Genomic DNA, 20,850 nt, shown 5'->3' with positions numbered 1-20,850 from the left:
CAACTGTAGTTAATCAAAACGTTCAAATCGAAAAAACAAAACTTTCCATTCAAGCACAATCCTCGAATTCTGAATGTGACTTAAATGATATTCCTGAGCCATCTAACGCCCGTAGGCGTAAATCTAAATCTAAATCACAGACTTCTTTGGCACTTAGACTTTCAAAGCGAGGTCTAACAAAACATGATTTACCGATAAAATTAAAAAAATCTACAGTTAAAAACTCTGTCGCTCTAGGTTTAGCAAATAAGGGCGTTGTCCAACAGGACTTAACGTCAATTTTTGGGGCTCCCTTAAAAAGTCCTGAACTTATTTCCCTTCACCCATCGGAGGAAGAGGATGAGTTAAAAATGAGTTGCGATGCTCCGGCAACTCCAACAACTTCTATTTATCCCCTTACTAAAACATTATCTTAATGGGTACGTTCCTTTCATGGAATTGTCGCGGCCTTCGTTCTAAACTACAAGACATTAAAGATATCATCAACAAATTTCATCCAATTTGTATTGGACTCCAAGAAACCTTCTTGTCGTCCAACATTCCTCTCAAACTACGTGGTTACAACAGTGTTCGGAAGGATACAATCCATGGAACTGGTGGCGTTTGTGTCCTTACATCTAACTTATACCCGAGCACAGTTCTCGCTTTGCGCACTACATTGCAGGCTGTGGCTGTGCAGGTTCATGCTCGAAAATTAGTCACAGTTTGTAGCATTTATTTACCACCACACGATTTGATTAACCAACATGATCTTGATAATCTTATGGACCAGCTTCCCGCGCCTTTTCTGTTATTTGGCGATTTTAACGGCCACAGTATCTTGTGGGGCTCTGATAGTACAAATTCTCGCGGGCGACAGATCGAACGGTTCATATCTGATAACTGTCTCTGTCTCCTTAACAGTGACGAGAAAACCTACTTTCATGAGCCCACACGTACCTTCCACAGCTTAGACTTGGCCATATGCTCTCCTGATATCCTACCTTTGCTTAATTTTATAGTCGGAAGTGATCTCCATGATAGTGATCACTTCCCTTTAATAGTCTCCTATACTGAAACTGATTTCAAGCAATGTCCACCACGTTATGTCTTTCAGAGGGCTGATTGGGCTGCTTTCATGCAACAAGCAGTGATTTCTGAGAATATGGTCAGCATGGCCGACATTACACACGCAATACAAAGTGTCGTCGACTGTTTACTTAAAGCCGCCAATAATACCATACCTAAAAGTTCCCCACGTATGCGAAAATTTCGAAGACCGTGGTGGAACGAAGCCTGCCGCGATAGTTACAGGGAACAAAAGAAACGGTGGAACATTTTCCGCAGGTACCCTACATCGGAGAATCTTATTGCCTTCAAACGTGCTAGAGCGAATGCTCGTCGAATTCGTCGGCGTAGCCAGAGGGAGTCCTGGTGTCGCTTTATTTCCTCAATCACATCCTTTACTTCCAGCAAATTGTTATGGAAAAAAGTCAAAGCTGCTAATGGAGTATATAAAGATTTCTCCTTCCCAGTTTTGAATACTGGAAATGGGGTGATGTCTTCTCCATTAGACGTTGCCAATACTCTCGGAGAAGCCTTTGCAAAGGTTTCCGCAGCTGATAATTACATGCCTGCTTTTATAATGGCTAAGAATCGCGCGGAACGGAAGTCTTTGCGTTTCACTACCCGAAACTCCTACTCTTACAATTCAGAATTTAGGATGAATGAATTATTGACGGCCTTGTCTAAAGCACGTGATACCAGTCCTGGTCCTGATGGAATCACGTATAACATGCTTCGCCATTTGTCTACCACTTCTCTTTCCAACCTGTTATTTCTATTTAACCGTATTTGGAATGAACAGAAGTTCCCATCACAATGGCATGAAGCTATTGTGATTCCAATCCTGAAACCCGGCAAAGACGCCTCTAACCCTCTGCACTATAGGCCAATTGCTCTCACAAGTTGTCTATGTAAAACACTAGAGCGCATGGTTAATGCCCGTCTTGTGTTTGAGTTGGAGAGAAAAGCATGTATTCCGCCATTGCAGAATGGCTTCCGCAAGGGACGCTCGACATTGGATAATATCGTCCTTCTCGAGACCCAAATTCGAAACGCATTCGTCCGGCGGAATCATCTGGTCTTCATATTCTTCGACATAGAAAAGGCTTATGACCGTGCCTGGCGTTTTGGCATTCTTGATACTCTTTCAAATTTCGGATTTAAGGGAAATTTACCCGTGTTTTTAAAGAACTTTTTATCATTAAGAACATTTCGTGTACGCATTGGAAATTTTTATTCTGATCGTTTTATTCAAGCTGAGGGAGTTCCACAAGGAAGTATCCTCAGTGTGACGCTTTTCGTAACTCATTTTAGCCAGATTCTTAATGTGTTACCACCATCTGTTAAAGGCACATTATATGTGGATGATCTTCAGATCTCTTCCCAAGGGAGCGATATGCGCGTAATCGAACGCCAACTGCAGGTTGCGGTTAACAGGCTAGTAGACTGGTGTGATGGAAATGGGCATACGATTTCTCCCGAGAAAAGTCGATGTGTTCACTTTTGCAGGAAGCGTGGCATCCATTTGGATCCTTTAATCCATATCCGGAATGCTAACATTCCTGTAGTAAACGAAGTAAAATTTTTGGGAATAATATTTGACCGTAAGCTCACTTTCCTTCCGCATGTCTTACATCTGCGGAAGAAGTGTGACAGGTCTTTAAACATTCTCAAAGTACTTTCTAGTACATCTTGGGGTGCTGATAGCATTTCATTACTCCGCATTTATCAAGCAGTGACACTATCACGTATTGATTACGGATGCGTGGTGTATGGCTCTGCGCGATCTGCCATTTTACGTAGATTAGACACTACACACCATTCTGCTTTAAGAATTTGTTCGGGTGCATTTCGGACTTCGCCAGTGGAGAGCCTTTATGTAACCTGTCATCAGTTACCACTAAGTTTACGACGCCAAAAATTAGCTGCCCAGTACTATCTTCGAGCTGTGTCTATTCCGAAGCACCCCTTGTGTTCTATAGCTGTTCCAGCGAGTCTTCGGAGACTCTATACTGCTCGACCCTATAATATTCTACCATTCTGCGAAAGGGTTAAAATAATACTTCATGATTCGGAACTTCATGATGTAGCGATTCAGACTACAGGTCTCTTTCCGTTTCCACCATGGGATATTCCTCAATTTCGTTTTCTAAATCCATTCTCAGATTTCGAGAAAACGACAACTGCTCCTGTAATTTTTCAGAAACTTTTTGATTCTCATCGTAGTCAATATTCGGACTATTTGAAAATTTTCACAGATGGGTCAAAGTCAGACGATCACGTTGGTTGTGGTATTGTTTCTGACACTAATATACTGAGCTACCGTCTCGATACAATATTCTCGGTCTTATCTGCCGAATTAGTGGCGATCCTTTTTGCCCTTCAGATGATTTCACTGTCTACTGAACGAAAATTTTGCATATATACAGACAGCTTGAGTTCCTTGGAAGCACTTTCCCACTTCTGTAGCCGAATTCATCCTGTTTCCCTGGAAATTTTGAGTCTGTTAAGGACTCTAAAAAACAGAGACTACGAGATATTGTTTTGTTGGGTTCCGAGTCATGTCGGAATTGGTGGAAATGAGATGGCAGATAATGCAGCAAAGAGAGCATCTTTACTGTTGAAACGAGATATACCAAGCAATGATGTAAAAAATTCTTTGGTGCGTCATTTATATACGCTGTGGCAGGAATCATGGAATCACCTTGTTAGAAATAAACTTCATTCAATAAAACCCACAATTTCATCCTGGCCTTGCCATCCAGTGCGTGAGTACGATGTTAAACTAACTAGACTCCGCATTGGCCATACCCGTTTAACTCATCGACACCTTTTATTCGGCGAAAGAACTCCTACTTGTCCAAATTGTCATGTAAATTTAACTATTGTTCATGTTTTGATCGAGTGTCCTAATTTTAGATGTCATCGGAAACAATTTTTTAACAGCTCATCGATAGAAATGCAAATTCTGGTGGGGGAACACCCCCATCAAAACATTTTTAAATTTTTAAAAGCTATTGGCGTGTACCATTTTATTTAATATTTTATCATCATGTAATTTAAACATCTTGTTCTCTTTTAAAAACCCCATGCCGACATTTTAATCAAAGTGCATTTTGACAATTATTTAATTTTACATACATATTTTTTATATCTATTTTAACCATACGTTTGGCGCAGTATGGTCAGAATTGGCTCTTGCGCCATTAAAACCCACAAATCCAATCCTAAATTGATTTCCCCTCAGGGGCTCACCTACTATAGGTGAGTACGGGTGTCCCAATCCCGAGGTTCCCAGGGACCTTTACTCCATTTATGTTTAATCTCCTCTACACCTTCTGCTGTCTGCTGTATCTCTTCTATCCCTCGACGGCAAGCGAGGGAGCTCTCCATGAGAAGCTGTCGCCGCTCTGTTTGCTTCTTGCTTCTCATGGACAGCCAAAACCCCACGTGTTGGCCGTGCGTGGCAACCCATTTGAAAGACGGGTGGTGCACTGTGGTCCCCTGTGCATCAATCGGCTGGTAGCTAGCCACCTGAGTGGTTGGTTTGCTAGGGATCAAGTGAAGGGGTCACTCCTTGGGCTTGGCGTTAAGGGTGGTCACTGTCCCCGGGGGTGACTCCCAACGTATAGGTTCCGGCTAGCATTATGGCAAGTGCCGAGGTTGGGAATGCCCAGAGCCGGTAACTGCCATCCCTTGTTGGGCTCCGTGGTGGGCGATGCCGTCGGGCCCGAATCATCTTCAATATCATATGGGGAAATCTAAACTTACGCATCACATTGAAAATTCTTTAAAAATTCAAACCTTTGATAAATTTTTTGTTATCCAGAGAGTTTCAAATGAAAAAGAAACATTTAATTCGGTATCGCCGTTTCTTGTTCAAAAGGCCATTGTAAGCACTATTGGCGAAGTTACTTCCATACGAAAGCTGCGTTCTGGAGATTTACTTGTTGAGGTAAATTCTCGTAAACAAGCTCAACAAATTTTAAAACTAAAGGCGTTAGCAACAATACAAATCAATGTCACTACTCATCGAACTCTGAATTCCTCTAAAGGTGTGATAACCTGCAGAGAATTACTAAATGATACTTTGGAAAAAATTACTGATGAGCTTAAACCTGAAGGAGTGACTCATGTGCGTCGCATCAATATTCGACGAGATGGACAGCTCCTTCCAACCAAACATTTAATTTTGACATTCAATTCTCCCAAGTTACCTGAGACTATAAAGGCAGGCTATATGAAATTGCCAGTAAAGCCTTTTATACCGAATCCTTTGAGGTGCTTTAATTGCCAGCGTTTTGGCCACTCAAAAGCTAATTGCCGCGGGACACTTACCTGCGCCCGTTGTGCAGTAGCCGGCCACGAGAGCTCTGAATGCACATCTAATGAAAAATGTGTGAATTGCAGGGGTGAGCATACTTCTTATTCTCGCTCTTGCCCTAAATGGAAACTTGAGAAAGAAATTGTCACTACTAAAGTGAAAAACAACATAACATTTCCTGAAGCTAAACGCCTGGTGCAAGCTCAAACTCCCACAGAAGGGAAAAGCTATGCATCTGTCATTAAAAAATCTGTTTCAGTATCTGCAACACAAACTAAACGTGTTGTTATTGTAACAACTGATACTGATTCAGATCGAATCCCTGATAGTCCAATAGCAGAACAACGGCCAAACAAGGTAAACAAGAAAAAAATGTCTAAATCTCAAAGATCACTTGCTTTAAAACATTCGAAACAGGGATCTTCTCTTAAAGATTTGAAATCAAAAAGATCAATTGCTCTAGAACTGGGAAAAGCTGGTCTCGCTACCAAGGATTTACCATCTTTGTTTGGTAATCCATCGACAAGTACAGAGCTATTAAAAATCCATCCTTCAGAGGATGAAGAAGATATCCAAATGAGTTGCGATCAGCAAGCAACTCCACATACTGTCATTAATAAAGTTCCCCCCTAAAGCCGTTTAATGGTTTCTTTCCTCTCTTGGAATTGTCGCGGCATCAGGTCGAAACTTGCAGATCTTAAAGCTCTTATCAATGCGACACACCCTATTTGTATTGCACTTCAAGAAACTTTCTTGAAACCAAATACTTATTTAAAATTGCGAGGATATAACTCAGTAAGGAAGGATAGTGATATTGGAGCTGCAAATTCAGGTGGAGTTTGTATACTGACATCTAATCTCTACCCTAGTTGCACCCTTTCTCTTCACACATCCTTGCAGGCTGTAGCAGTGCAGGTTCATGTTCGAACCTTGATGACTGTCTGCTGCATTTATCTACCACCAAATGATGTTATTCCTCAAAAGGATCTTGATATGTTGATAGAACAATTACCGGCACCTTTCATATTATTAGGTGATTTCAATGGGCACAGTAATTTGTGGGGTTCTGAGAGTACAAACTCGCGTGGACGACAGATTGAACAACTCATTTCTGATAACTGTCTCTGTCTACTAAACAATGACGAGAAGACGTACTTTCACGGGCCCACACTTACGTTTCATTCCCTTGATCTGGCTATTTGTTCTCCACCACTCCTTCCCTTTTTGAATTTTGAAATTGCAAGTGATCTTTACAACAGTGATCATTTCCCCTTGATTGTATCCCATTCAGAAAGTAACATTTTGATGAATTCTCCACAAGCGTACGCTTTTCAACATGCTGACTGGGTTGAATTCACTAGGAATGCAGTGTTAACTGAATCTATGATCACTTCTAGCAGCATTACTGATGCTGTACAAAATGTAATTAACTGTATTATAGGAGCAGCTGATGCAACCATACCTAAACGATGTCCTATTCCACGAAAATTTTGCAAGCCATGGTGGAATGAGGCTTGTCGCGACGCTTATAAAAAACAAAGAAAGTTGTGGGGAATTTTCCGCAGGTATCCAACTACGGAAAATTTAATAGCATTTAAGAAAGCAAGGACAAACGCTCGTCGTATCCGGCGTTACAGCCAGAGAGAATCCTGGATAAAATATGTATCTTCAATAACATCCACTATATCTAGTGCGCAGTTATGGAAAAAGGTCAAAGCCGCTAATGGCATTTATAAAGAATTCGATTTTCCTGTTTTGAATACAGAAATGTCTACATTCTCTTCGCCTTTTGACATAGCTAATGCCATTGGTGAAACTTTTGCAGGCGTTTCTAGCAACGGTTCTTATAATCCAGTCTTTCTTTCAAAAAAGAAACAAGCTGAGAAATTCATTTTGCAGTTCAGGACCCGAAAGAATCTGCCATATAACTGCGAATTCCGGATGAATGAATTAAAAAGTGCTCTTTCCAAAACTCGAGATACTAGTCCAGGTCCTGATGGAATTACGTACAGTATGCTTCGGCATCTGGATGAAACATCTCTTACACACCTACTTTATCTATATAATAGAATTTGGAGTGGAAATTTATTTCCAACCCAGTGGCGAGAAGCTACTGTAGTTCCCATCTTAAAAGCAGGGAAAGATCCCAAAGACCCATTAAATTACAGACCAATCGCTTTGACAAGTTGCCTTTGCAAAACCCTTGAGCGCATGATTAATGCGCGCCTTCTTCATGAATTGGAGAAAAATGGATGCATCCCGCCATTCCAAAGTGGGTTTCGTCGTGGACGATCTACTCTTGATAATATTGTGTATCTTGAGTCGCAAATACGTAACGCGTTTGTAAACAGAAACCACCTTGTTTCTGTATTTTTAGATATACAGAAAGCATATGATCGTACTTGGCGATACGGAATCCTTCGGGTTTTATTTGACTGCGGCTTTAGGGGTAACCTACCAAATTTTATACAGAATTTTTTAAACACTCGTGTTTTTCGTGTTCGTATTGGTAATACTTTTTCCGATGCTTTTATTCAAAATGAGGGTGTCCCACAGGGAAGTGTTTTAAGTGTCACCCTTTTTATTCTCCATTTGAGTCAAATCCTTCATGTTTTACCATCATCCGTTTATGGAACGTTATACGTGGATGATCTGCAGATCTCCTGTCAGGGATCTAATATGGCTTTAATAGAACGGCAACTTCAGAGAGCTATCAACAAACTTACTGCTTGGTGTGACAGAAATGGGCATACGATCTCCCCTGAAAAGAGCCGTTGTGTACATTTTTGTCGAAAACGGGGACTCCATCCTGATCCTGTAATACATATACGGGATGTTAATATTCCAGTAGTTCAGGAGGTAAATTTTTTGGGGATTATTTTTGATCGAAAACTCACCTTCCTTCCTCATGTTCTTCATTTGAGAAAGAGGTGTGAGAAATCCCTCAATATTTTGAAAGTCCTCTCAACAACATCATGGGGAGCAGACAGGACATCTTTACTTCGCATTTATCAATCTGTTATACTCTCCCGTATTGATTATGGATGCGAAGTGTATGGAACTGCTCGCTCTAATGTCTTACGACATTTGAACACGATACATCATTCTGCCTTACGGATCTGTTCTGGTGCTTTCCGCACATCACCGGTACATAGTTTGTATGTAGTTTGTAACCAAATGCCATTGAATTTGCGCCAAAAACAGTTAAGCGCTCAATATTTTTTTCGTCTTCAGAGTTATTCAAATCATCCTATATGCCATATAACTATGCCTATTGGACTGTCAAGATTATATACGGCTCGTCCTTCTAACATTCTTCCTTTCTATGAAAGGACTAAAAGAATGCTTGCTGATTTTCAAATTTCGGATGTACAAATCTGTAAGTTAGATTCTATATCATTTCCACCATGGGATATTCCAGACATCTCCCTCCATAATCCTTTTTCACAATATAATAAAGCGAATACAGCTCCAGTTGTTTTCCAAAAGCTGTATTTAAATCATCGTGATAAATTTTCTGCATTCATTCCCATCTTTACAGATGGTTCAAAAACAACTGGTCATGTTGGCTGCTCGGTTGTCCTTTCTCAAGAAACATTTAGTTGCCGCTTGCGAAACTCGTGTTCAGTTTTCACAGCTGAGCTAACGGCGATTTTACTCGCGCTTGAGAAAGTTTCAAGTTTACATGATCGTAAATTTTGTTTATACTCAGACAGTATGAGCGCTCTTGTTTCTCTCAACCAACCTCAAAATTCTAAGCATCCTTTGGTTTGGGATATACTTCATCTATTACGAACACTGAATTCCAGGAATATTCAGATTTTATTTTGTTGGATTCCTGGTCACGTCGGTATAATTGGAAACGAAATTGCTGATAATGCGGCAAAGGCAGCATCCACTTTATTGCGGCGGCCAATTCCTTATTGTGATATAAAGAAGAGTTATATCTCGTACATACGCATGCAATGGCAAACATTTTGGGATTCTCAAATCTCAAATAAATTGCATAATATAAAACCCAACATAAAACCATGGCCAATTGTCCCGGTGCGTGATCTCGATGTCAAATTGACTCGACTCCGCATCGGCCACACCCGATTCACTCATAGACATCTTTTGTTGGGTGAAAGATGTCCTTTATGCACATCATGCAATGTTCATTATACGGTCATCCATATTTTAACCGAATGTTACTCTTTTAATCACCATCGATTACTTTTTTTTGGTGCATCGTCACCACATATTTGTGACTTGGTGGGAGAACGTCCCCATTGTAACATTTTTAAATATTTGAAGACCATTGGTTTTTACCCTCACATTTGAAATTTTTTAGCTTTTATATTTGTTCCGATTCTTTTATTCTGGACTTTATGCTTTTAAGAACATTTTTCAATTATGATATTTAAAATTTTACCTTTTATTCACAGCTCTAACCACATGTTTTGGCGCAGCATGGCCATGTGTGGCCCTTGTGCCATAAAAACGGAATTAACAACAACAACAACATCCTAAATTGATTTTGCAGGAGACGTGGAACTTAAAACTTAAGTGGGATGAAACTTTACCAGATAGCCTAGTTAGAAAATTTAAATCCTGTTGTGAACAGTTGCATTTAATCGCCAAGATAAGGGTTCAAAAATGATTGGAAATTTCCCTGAATGTGAATTCATTGGTTATAATGTGTTTTGTGATGCAAGCCGAAAAGCTTATTCTACATGCGTATTCTTGAGAATTCATCAAGGCAACCAAATAGAAGTTCGTTTAGTGAACACCTGAAGTAGAGTTGCAACGGCTAAAACAGTCACTATACCTCGTTTAGAACTGCTTGATTGTTTAACAGGGGCAAGATTACTGTCCACTGGGATCATGGATTTTAAACTTTATGATGCCAATATCTACTGTTGGTCATACTCTAAGATGGAATTGTGCTGGATTAGGAGAGAGCAAAATTGGGGAACTTTTGTACAAAACCGAGTAAGGAAAATACGTTCCCTAACATCCCCCGCCATATGGCGCCACATTCCAGGAGCACTTAATGCTGCAGATCTAGTATCTCGAGGGTGTTCAGGAGAACAATTATTACATTAAAAATGGTGGGAGGGACCTTATTGATTGCAGGAAAATGAAACTAATTGACCCAAATCTGAGGAGGACTCAAACGAGGATTTGGTTAACTCAGAGCGAAGAAAAATTATTGTGACTACTTTAACGAAAATTGTTGAAAATGTTGATTGGTATTATAAATATTTTTCATCTGTAAAGACAATTGTACGTATGTTAGCTTGGATATTTAGATTTTATAATAAGTTAAGAAAAATATTTAATGATTCCTCAAAGATTTTGACTTTTTCTGAATTGGAAAGGGCTGAAATGGTTCTTATGCTTTTGATTCAAAAGGAATCATTCAGAGATGCAAACGATGATAAAACTTAGGTAAAATCTATTTTAATAGTCTAATTAGAGTTAAAACTAATATTTCTAATTGAGATGATACAAATGACTGTAGGTTTCCTATTATATTACTTTCAGACCATGTAGTAGTTAAGTTAATGATAATTACTGCTCATAATGATCTATTACATGCTGGTACTTCTATGTTGATGTCACATTTATGAGAATAGTATTGGATCATTAAAGCTCGTAAGACCATACGTAATTGTATTAGAAAATGTGTTAATTGTCAAAGATTTAAAAGCAAAAAAGTGCGATGTGACTCCAGGTATTTTGCTATGGGATTAAGTACGTAATTCATCTTCGTTCGAAATTGTGGGTGTTGATCTTGCAGGATCCCTGTATCTAAGAACTGGTCAAAAGGCTTACCTCGTCCTTTATACCTGTGCAGTGTATAGGGTTGTCCATCTAGAGTTGATCACATCCTTAACAACTGAATTTTTTTTCCAGTCATTAAGGCTTTCATTGCTCGACGTGGAATACCTACCATAGTGTATTCTGATAACGGCACGAATTCAAGAGAGCGGAGAGACTTTTACATGCGCTGAATTGGGAAGGTATCCTCTTAAGGGCTGCAGTAGAAAAAATTCAGGGAAAGTTTAACCCTCTATCTGCCGCTTCGTGGGGTGGATGGTGGAAGCAGCTCATCCAGATGACGAAGGGAATTCTAAAGAAAGTGCTTGGTAGAGCTGCTCTTAATTACGAAGAATTGGTAACTGTGCTCTGTGACTGTGAAAGAGTGATTAACTCAAGACCACTCACATATGTATCCGAAGAAATGAGAAATTAATTATCCTTAAGACCCGAAATGTTCTTTTGAGTGATACCAATGTCTGGAGTTCCCGATATTGACACTGTCGATAAAGAAAAATTGGGTAAAAGAGCCGAATATCTGCAGAAAATGAGAGAACAATTTAGATCAAGGACAATTTAAATCAGGAACAATCCGCATTGAATATCTTGGTCAATTACGTCAACAGTCTATTGGAAACTATAGAGATAAACCTCTCGAGGTGGGTGAAATAGTTCTTCTGAAAGACAGTAACATAAACCGGGCCTACTAGAATTTAGACAGTGTGTTAAAGTTAATACCTGGAAGTTATGGTCATGTGAGACTTGTTCTAGTCAAAACAGAACATTCAGAGTTTTTAAGACCTGTGCAGAGGTTGTTTAAATTGGGAATAGATAATACAGATGTGGGAAAAGGAGACGATGAGGTTATTCCACTGACTACCAATAATGGTAGAATTGTAAGGGTACCGTAAAGTTTTAAAAATCTTTCGCTCAAATTAAATTTTGTATTGAAATTATTAAAAGTGTAAGTGAAAGTTTCTCATCGTGATGTAATGAGTGTTCAATTTTTAAGTGTTATATATTCATTGTGTTCCTTTAGAATTTTGAATGTTCTTAAATTTAGAGATGTTTTGAGTCTCTGTGACATGTTCACTCAAAAGGTGGGAGGATATGTTGTATCTAACTAGAGCTCTTCCGTCCCACCGGAAATGGATTTGCCATTCTCTTTGGCGCGCATGCGCTTAGCTAAGGGGGAGGAGATAAAAACAAACCTGCTGTACTTTTTTAGTTAGTGATATTGTGAGAGTGAGTAATGAGTGTTTGTTTTTAATGCCTTGTTGAAATGTTAATAAATAATTTTTTGAGCAATTTGAACAGCCTATTTAATTCTACATCCTGGAATTTCTAAGGCAATAAAGGAAATCTAAGTATTCACCCCAGAAGTAGCAAATCTCTTTTCATACGATGATCCGATACAAAGCATCGATCTGCAGGTTCACCCAATTTTTTTAAAGAAAATCTAGCTGTTTTGTTTCACTGGATACATTTTAACTCTATTTTGCGATTTATTTTTCAGATAAACCTAGATATTTCATTTATGTGATTTCTCTTTAAATCCATTATTAGTTAACTTCAGCCGGCTCTTCGCCTGATGCATTAATTTATTCACGTCAGCCAGTTCCTACATCTTATTGCAACAAACGAAAATGCTGTTTTCAATTCTATCAACATGATAAACAAATAGAGTTCTGATTGTTTATCTATGCTTGCAAAGTGATGAATACAATAGATAAAATCGTTACAGTCAAAGTTTCATTTTGCTCGAAAATGCTGGAAAGTGGGATTGATCTAGAAGCTTGCATGCAAAATAATTTCAGAGATGGTGGGGATCTTTCAAGATTTTTTTCCCATGTACAGTTAAATAAGTTCCTTTTTATATCTATTTCCAAAAAAGAAGGCAGTAGAGAGCAAGCGACATTGAAAACATATTTAGTAGTCACGAATTTTTATGAGAGAAAAGTGAAATCTGACCAATGATTAATATTGGAATACTAATGCTTCGGTTTTGTCAATTATTTTAAATACATGATATCATAAAGGATGTATAGTAAAATACACAAACAAACAATGGTCCTTCTAAATCTTTCTGTTATTCGATATTTTCCCTTATCCATTTCCAGCATATGTTAGGTAATTGAGACTTGACTGTATCTGATTTTTTTTCAAATTTATTTCAATATAGTAAACTCTCTTTAATTCAAACATGGAAATTTTTTTAACATGTTATTTGGCGGTGAGCCATTCTTTCCCGTTAAAAATTGAAACTTTTCTCTTTTAAGTACATGATTTCTCTGTTTAATGTGTTCCTTCTCATCACCTTGAAATGCTTTATTTCTTATTGAATTATTAGTTTGTTCTCTACATGTAAAAAATGCATCAATGAATAATTCAATGGTATCTATATGATTCTCTATCGTATGTGTCGGATTTACAGAAAATCTATTGTATATTCATTCCAGACTTGTGTGCATCATTTTAATGATGTTAATTCAATATTAGAAACACCAGACTGGAAACGTTTGGTCAATAGGAAAAGTACTTTGTTTCTCCACTGAATACTTAGCTTCAAGCGTAATTTTGAGTCTTCACTCATCCATGTTCCAATTGTGTAGATCAAAAAGCAACTAAGAGTTGCATTTGTGAAGCCTTAGTGTAATGATTCTTGTAGTTTTTTACAAAACAACACGATGACTATTTTGGTTGGTTGGTTAGGGTTTTTTGGCGCAAGAACCATACTTGGTCATGCTGCGCCAAGCAAATGGTAAAATCATAGACCAAACTATTAAACAACACATGATAAAATATAAAAGCAAAGGTTATCAACATACAAATCCCAAAAATTAAAGTACAAGGTTAATAAATTTAAATGAAACAGTGGTGCGGAAAACGCATTACAATGAAGCAATGAAAAAACAAGCGTGAACAAAAGTTAAAAGTATTAAATACAGGTGTAAAAGCCAATGGATTTTAAAAATTTAAAAATGTTTGGGTGGAATTTCTCGCCCACCAGGTCTTGTTAAGTTAATGACGATAGCTTAAAAAAGTTTAAACGAGAGGAATTAAAGGATGGGCATTCGATTAAAATATGATTAATGGTAAAATCCACACGACATGCGGGACATTTAGGTGCCGCCTTGCCAAAAATGAGATGTTTATGCGTATATCGAGTATGTCCTATACGAAGGCGTGTCAATTTGACATCCACCTCTCGTATAGGGTGAACAGGCCACAAATAAGTCCTGGGGTTTATTGAATGCAATTTGTTGTGGATCTGCAGATCCCAAGATTCTTGCCAAGTAGCAAAAAGTCGGCATACAAATGACCTTTTAGCATCACAATATGGGAGGGCCTGAGACAGAAATGTTGATGCAGATTTATCTGTAAAATCTGCCGTTTCATTTCCCGAAATACCTGCATGACCCGGAACCCAGCAGAAAAGAACATTAAAGCCCCTGTTTTGTAATAGCTGCCGGTTAGATAAAATTTGGATAGCCACTGGATGCATCTGGTTGTGAAAATGAGCAAGTGCCTCCAAAGCACTCATACTGTCGGTGTATATGATAAAATTACTCTGAACCGAAGGCGGAATTTCCTGTAGAGCGCAGAAAATTGCCACCAACTCAGCAGTAAAAACAGAACAACAATTGTTTAGACGATAGCTGAGTATATCAGATAGGAGTCACAATAGCGCAACCAACATGTTTATTTGACTTTTGAGCCATCCGTATATACTGGGATAAAAGAAGAATATTGACAGAGCTGCTCATGAAAAATCTGTTGGAAAATAACAGGATTAATTGAAAATTTATCAAACCCCAAGAAAGGGTTCAGAAAAGAAAAATAGGGAATATCCCAAGGAGGAAAGGCCCCTCAGGGGCTCACCTATTATAGGTGAGTACGGGTGTTCCAATCCCGAGGTACCCAGGGATCTTTACTCCCTTCATACTTACTCTCCTCTACGCCTTCTGCTATTTGCTTGATCCTTCTTCGTTTGCTTCTTGCTTCTCATGGACAGCCAAAAACCCCACGTGTTGACCGTACGTGGCAACCCATTAGACGGGTGGTGCACTGTTGGTCCCCAGTGTATCAATTCGGTCGGTAGCTAACCACCAGAGTGGTTAGTTTGCTAGGGATCAAGCGAAGGGGTCACCTTCTGGGGCTCTGCGTTAAGGGTGGTAGACGTTCCTGGAAGTGTCCCTTAGCATATAGGTTCCGATTAGCATCAAGGTAAGCGCCGAGGCTGGGGATGCCTAGAGCCGGTGGCTGCCTTCCCTTGTTGGGCTCCGTGGCGGGCGGTGCCGTTGAAACCCGAATATGAATTGCACTTTGCATGGGTCTTTTCGAAACGTCTTTGTCCGGATATTCAATTACTGAAAATACTCCTTTTATCACCTTACATACTGACAAAACCTTCCATAAAGTCTCGCCTTTTCTCATTCAGAAACTTATTGCCTCAACCATTGGAGAAGTCAAAAATACTAAGAAACTTAAATCTGGAGATTTATTGATTGAAGCAGCCACAAAATCACAAATATCTGTTCTTAAAAATTTGAAATATTTAGGAGAATTTCCTGTGGAAACATATGCTCATAAATCATTAAACTATTGCCGTGGTGTTATTTCCGAACTTGATCTCGAATCTGTTTCAGAGTCTGAATTTGTAACTGAGCTAAAAAGCCAAAAAGTTTGTGAAGCCCGCCGAATAAAAATAAAACGTAATGGTCAATTAATTCCAACGAAGCACATAATCATAACTTTTTGTACTCCACAGCTTCCGAAAACTATTCTTGCTGGTTATGCACGATATAAGGTTAGCCCTTATATTCCTACTCCTTTACGATGTTTTAACTGTCAGAAGTTCGGCCATTCGAAAAATGCTTGTCGAGGTAAACAGACTTGTTCCCGCTGTGCATCATTCGGACATTCGAGTACAGAATGCAATGCAGATCCCAAATGTGTTAATTGTGATAAACCCCACACCTCAGATTCCAAGGAGTGCAATAAGTGGAAAATGGAAAAGAAAATTCAAGAGTTCAAAGTAACTAAAAATTTATCATATTCTGAGGCACGGAAACTTGTCTATCCCCAACCAACTAATACATCAGCTTCATTACCTTACTCACAAATAGTCAAAAATACTATTTCTGGATGTACTCAGACAGATGAAAAACTAACTCGAGTTGTTTGTCCTCCACTTACAAAGTTACAATCTTTAACAATTAATAAATCGCAGCCAGATACTAATCCATGTACTCCCGTTATTGCTCAAAACCTTCCTTCACGAGCTTCAAAGGATCTTAAGAAAAAAGGAAAATCAAAATATGAAGTGAGAACTGAAAAAGCGGAAATTAAAATGCCTCCAGTTTGTAAAGAAACGAACCTTCCGAAACTTGCATTTGATCCAGCAATTGGTGGAACTGATGTTCCTCAGACAACTGGTCATGAACGTGAAACTACTAATGTCCCATCCAGGGAAATACCACAGGACCTACATAAATTTAAAATTGTCACATATAAGAAAAAATATAAAAAAGATCAAAATTCTGAAAATATATCGAATTCTAAATTCTGGAAGACTTCACCTCGACAAGTCTCCCAATCTTTGCCACCCCTCAGGGGCTCACCTACTACAGGTGAGTACGGGTGTCCCAATCCCGAGGTACCCAGGGATCTTTACTCCCTTTATGATTTACTCTCCACTACGCCTTCTGCTGTCTCCTTTTCTTTCTTTCCCTCGAGGGTAGGCGAGGGAACTCTCCATGAGAAGCTGTCGCCGCTCTGTTTGCTTCTTGCTTCTCATGGACAGCAAATACCCCCACGTGTTTGCCGTGCGTGGCGACCCATTAGACGGGTGGTACATTTCGGTCCCCGGTGTATCAATCGGCCGGTATCTCAGACACTTAACTGGGCTGCTCAAGGGGATCAAGCGAAGGGGTCACTCCTTGGGCTTGGCGTTAAGGGTGGTCACTGTCCCCGGGAGTGACTCCCAGCGTATAGGTTTCGATCAGCACCATGGTAAGCGCCGAGGCTGGGGTGAGCCAGAGCCGGTGGCTGCCATCCCTTGTTGGGCTCCGTGGTGGGCGGTGCCGTCGAGCCCGAATCATTCACCATATCGCATGGGACTTTATAATAATCAACAAAGTAATGCTTTTTTTAAATTTTTTGTAATTTTTTCTGAAAATAATGATTTAAAGAACATATCTCCCATATTAATTCATAAAAGTATCTCTGCCCTCGTCGGAGAGGTAAAATCAATTAAAAAACTGAACAGTGGAAAACTTTTAATAGAAGTCATGAATATGAAACAATCGGAAAATATATTGAAACTAGGAAAAATAGGGAACATAGATGTCAAAGTCGCTCCACATCGTACACTCAATCATTCAAGAGGCGTTATTTCCGAAAGAGAATTTCAAAAAGATCTTGAAGAAGATATACTAGAATGTTTGAAAAACCAAAAAGTCATAGCAGTTCGCCGAATTACAATCAAACGAAATGGTCTGAACCTCCCAACAAAACATCTCATTCTTACATTTGACACTCCTGTACTGCCAAAATCCGTTAAAATAGCTTATATAAACTGTCCGGTTAAACACTTTATACCTAATCCACTGCGCTGCTTTAAATGTCAAAAGTTTGGCCACACAATAACAGCTTGTCGGGGAAAACAAATTTGTGCTCGTTGCTCTATTCCAGATCACGAAAGTAACACCTGCAATTCTACAGAAGCAAAATGCCATAACTGCGATGGTGATCATCCATCGTATTCCAGATCATGCCCACATTATAAATTAGAAAAGGAAATCTTGACAGTTAAAATAACAAAAAATCTCTCTTTTCCTGACGCTCGAATAATAGTCGCCGACAGAACACCCAAACCAAACCTCTCTTATGCATCTGCACTAAATCCATCAGTCTCCCCATCACAACAAACAAACTCTGCCACAAATAATCTTACATCAACTACAGCAGCAAATACTCTCATTAATAATGAATTAATAACAATTAAAAAAAGTGACTGGCTAGAACTTCTTGCAATTAAAAAGTCTTGGGAAAATGCTTCATTGTCCCCCGCTATATCACAGGCAACTACCAATTTAACTCCTGTACCAAAAATTCAACCAAACCCACCTTATCCCACTATTAGCAGTGATGAACAGGCAAATGCGTCTGCAACTCCTACAAATAATTTATTAAATATAAAGACGGCATCAAATATGTCTCCAAATAATACCAATATATCCTTATCAACAAATAACAATTCATCCCCTGTAAAGATTAATGCAAAAAGTGATCGGGAAAATAAAAAAACGATGAAGAAGTCAAATGATAAAGAGAAAGTGAAAGAATCGAAATCTAGCAAACGTGTTCGCCTATTAGCCAATAAAAGAGATCAAAATATTTTAAAGACTTCTGCAAATCGATCACCTACCCGACAAGATTTTTTAAAAGATTCACGAAAGAAAAACTTTAATGATGGCGAAGATAGTGATTCACTTTTTAAAGTTCATCCATCTGAAGATGAAATGTCCACCAGTGAGGCTGGTGACTTCTAGCTCCCTTTGTTGTCTTCTTCTTTCAGTCTCTCCTTTTTCTGTTTTTTGGTTTGTAATTAATGGCTTCATTTATTTCCTGGAATTGCAGAGGGTTTATGAACAAGTCTTCAGAACTTAAAGACCTCATTTATAAATATCAACCAACCTGTATTGCACTACAAGAGACGTATCTTAACACTTTACCGACCGGTAGCGGTTCGAACATACTATGCCATTTCACCGCCCGCTCAGCTGCACCCAGCTGCACTCGAGAAAACGACAGCTGAATTTTTTTCAGGGCATGCTGAATTGGTGGAAAACGTAGTCACCACAGATCGGTCAAAAGTCGATTAATCGACGACCGGTCGGTAAGCGCTGGGGAGCAAACGTCGAATAATCGACGACCGGTTGGTAAGCGCTGAGAACAAAACGTCGATTAATCGACGGCCGGTTGGTAAGCGCTGAGAACAAAACGTCGATTAATCGACGGCCGGTTGGTAAGCGCTGAGAACAAAACGTCGATTAATCGACGGCCGGTCGGTAAAGTGTTAAAACAGATAAAAATAATATTCCTAATTACCAAATTTTTAGTAAGCACCAAATGCAAAATAGAGCGTCTGGTGGCGTTGCAATTCTTACAGCGAGTAATATTCCATCCATACCTTTGATTCTGAACACTAATCTTCAAGCAGTGGCAATCCGCTTTCATATGCAATCTTTAATCACCATTTGTAGTCTCTACTTGCCTCCGAACGAAAAAGTTGATCAAACAGATTTGAATAACTTAATTTCCCAACTCCCAACTCCGTTCATTATTTTGGGAGACTTTAATGGTCATAACACTTTATGGGGTAGCTGTAATTCAAACACACGGGGTCAAAAAATCGAACAACTGCTTGTTGATCATAATTTATGCCTTTTAAACACAGATGAAAAAACACATTTTCACTTACCAACGCGAACATTCCATTCAATTGATCTGGCAATTTGTTCTCCAGCACTCCTGCCTTTTCTAAATTTAACGGTTGACAATGATCTATATAATAGTGACCACTTTCCTTTAATTTTAACAGATAATAGACACAGTATCACTGGCTCTTATCATACTCCTAAATATGTTTTAAATGCAGCAGACTGGCAGAAGTTCACCTCTCTGGCTAATATTAATTCTTACATAATTAAATCTTCAACTATTGAGGAAGCATTAAAACACATTGTTAACACTATAATCGACTCGGCAGTGAATTCTATCCCAAAAACGTCTGGCATTAGAAGAAAACAAAACAAGCCCTGGTGGAATGCCGATTGCCAACAGGCATACAAAAAACAGAAAAAGGCCTGGAGTATTTTTCGAAGATATCCCACCACACAAAATTTTATCTATTTTAAAAAGACCAGAGCAGAATCCAGAAAAATTCAACGACGCAGTCGAAAAATTTCTTGGCGAAACTTTGTTTCTAATATCACCTCCAAAATATCCAGCCGTTCTCTGTGGAATAAAGTAAAAAGAGCTTCAGGTGTTTCTCACACTAACGCCGTTTCTATTTTAGTACATAAAGCAAATACAATTTCATCCTTAAAAGATATTGCAAATTGCATTGCTTCAACTTTCGCGCATACTTCTAACAGCCAAAATTACCCTCCTCAAATTTTGAATTACAAAAAGAATGCAGAAAAACAAGCGTTAAACTTTAATTCTCGGATTACATTGCCCTACAACTGCGATCTAACGTTTCTGGAATTGCAATCATGTTTATCTAGTGTCCACAACTCTTCTCCAGGACCGGACAATATTAGCTACTCCATGATCAAACATTTAACAGTCGAATCTCAAAAAGCCTTATTACTTTTCTACAACCGTATCTGGCGCGAACACTACTTTCCTACTATATGGCAAAACGCAATAATAATTCCTTTGTTGAAACCAGGAAAAGATCCTCAGAATCCGTCAAACTATCGTCCCATTGCTTTGACCTGTTGCCTCTGTAAATTACTTGAGCGTATGATTAATCGCAGACTAATTTATTACCTGGAAAACAATAACTTCCTTCATCCTTCTCAGAGTGGATTTCGGAAGGGTCGTAGCACCACCGACAATCTTTTGACTCTTGAAACAGACATCCGCCTCGCTGTTTTACAAAG

The sequence above is a fragment of the Argiope bruennichi genome, chromosome X2 (assembly GCF_947563725.1).
Source record: "Argiope bruennichi chromosome X2, qqArgBrue1.1, whole genome shotgun sequence".
Classification (NCBI taxonomy): Eukaryota; Metazoa; Arthropoda; class Arachnida; order Araneae; family Araneidae; genus Argiope; species Argiope bruennichi.
This window is presented reverse-complemented; position numbering follows the sequence as displayed.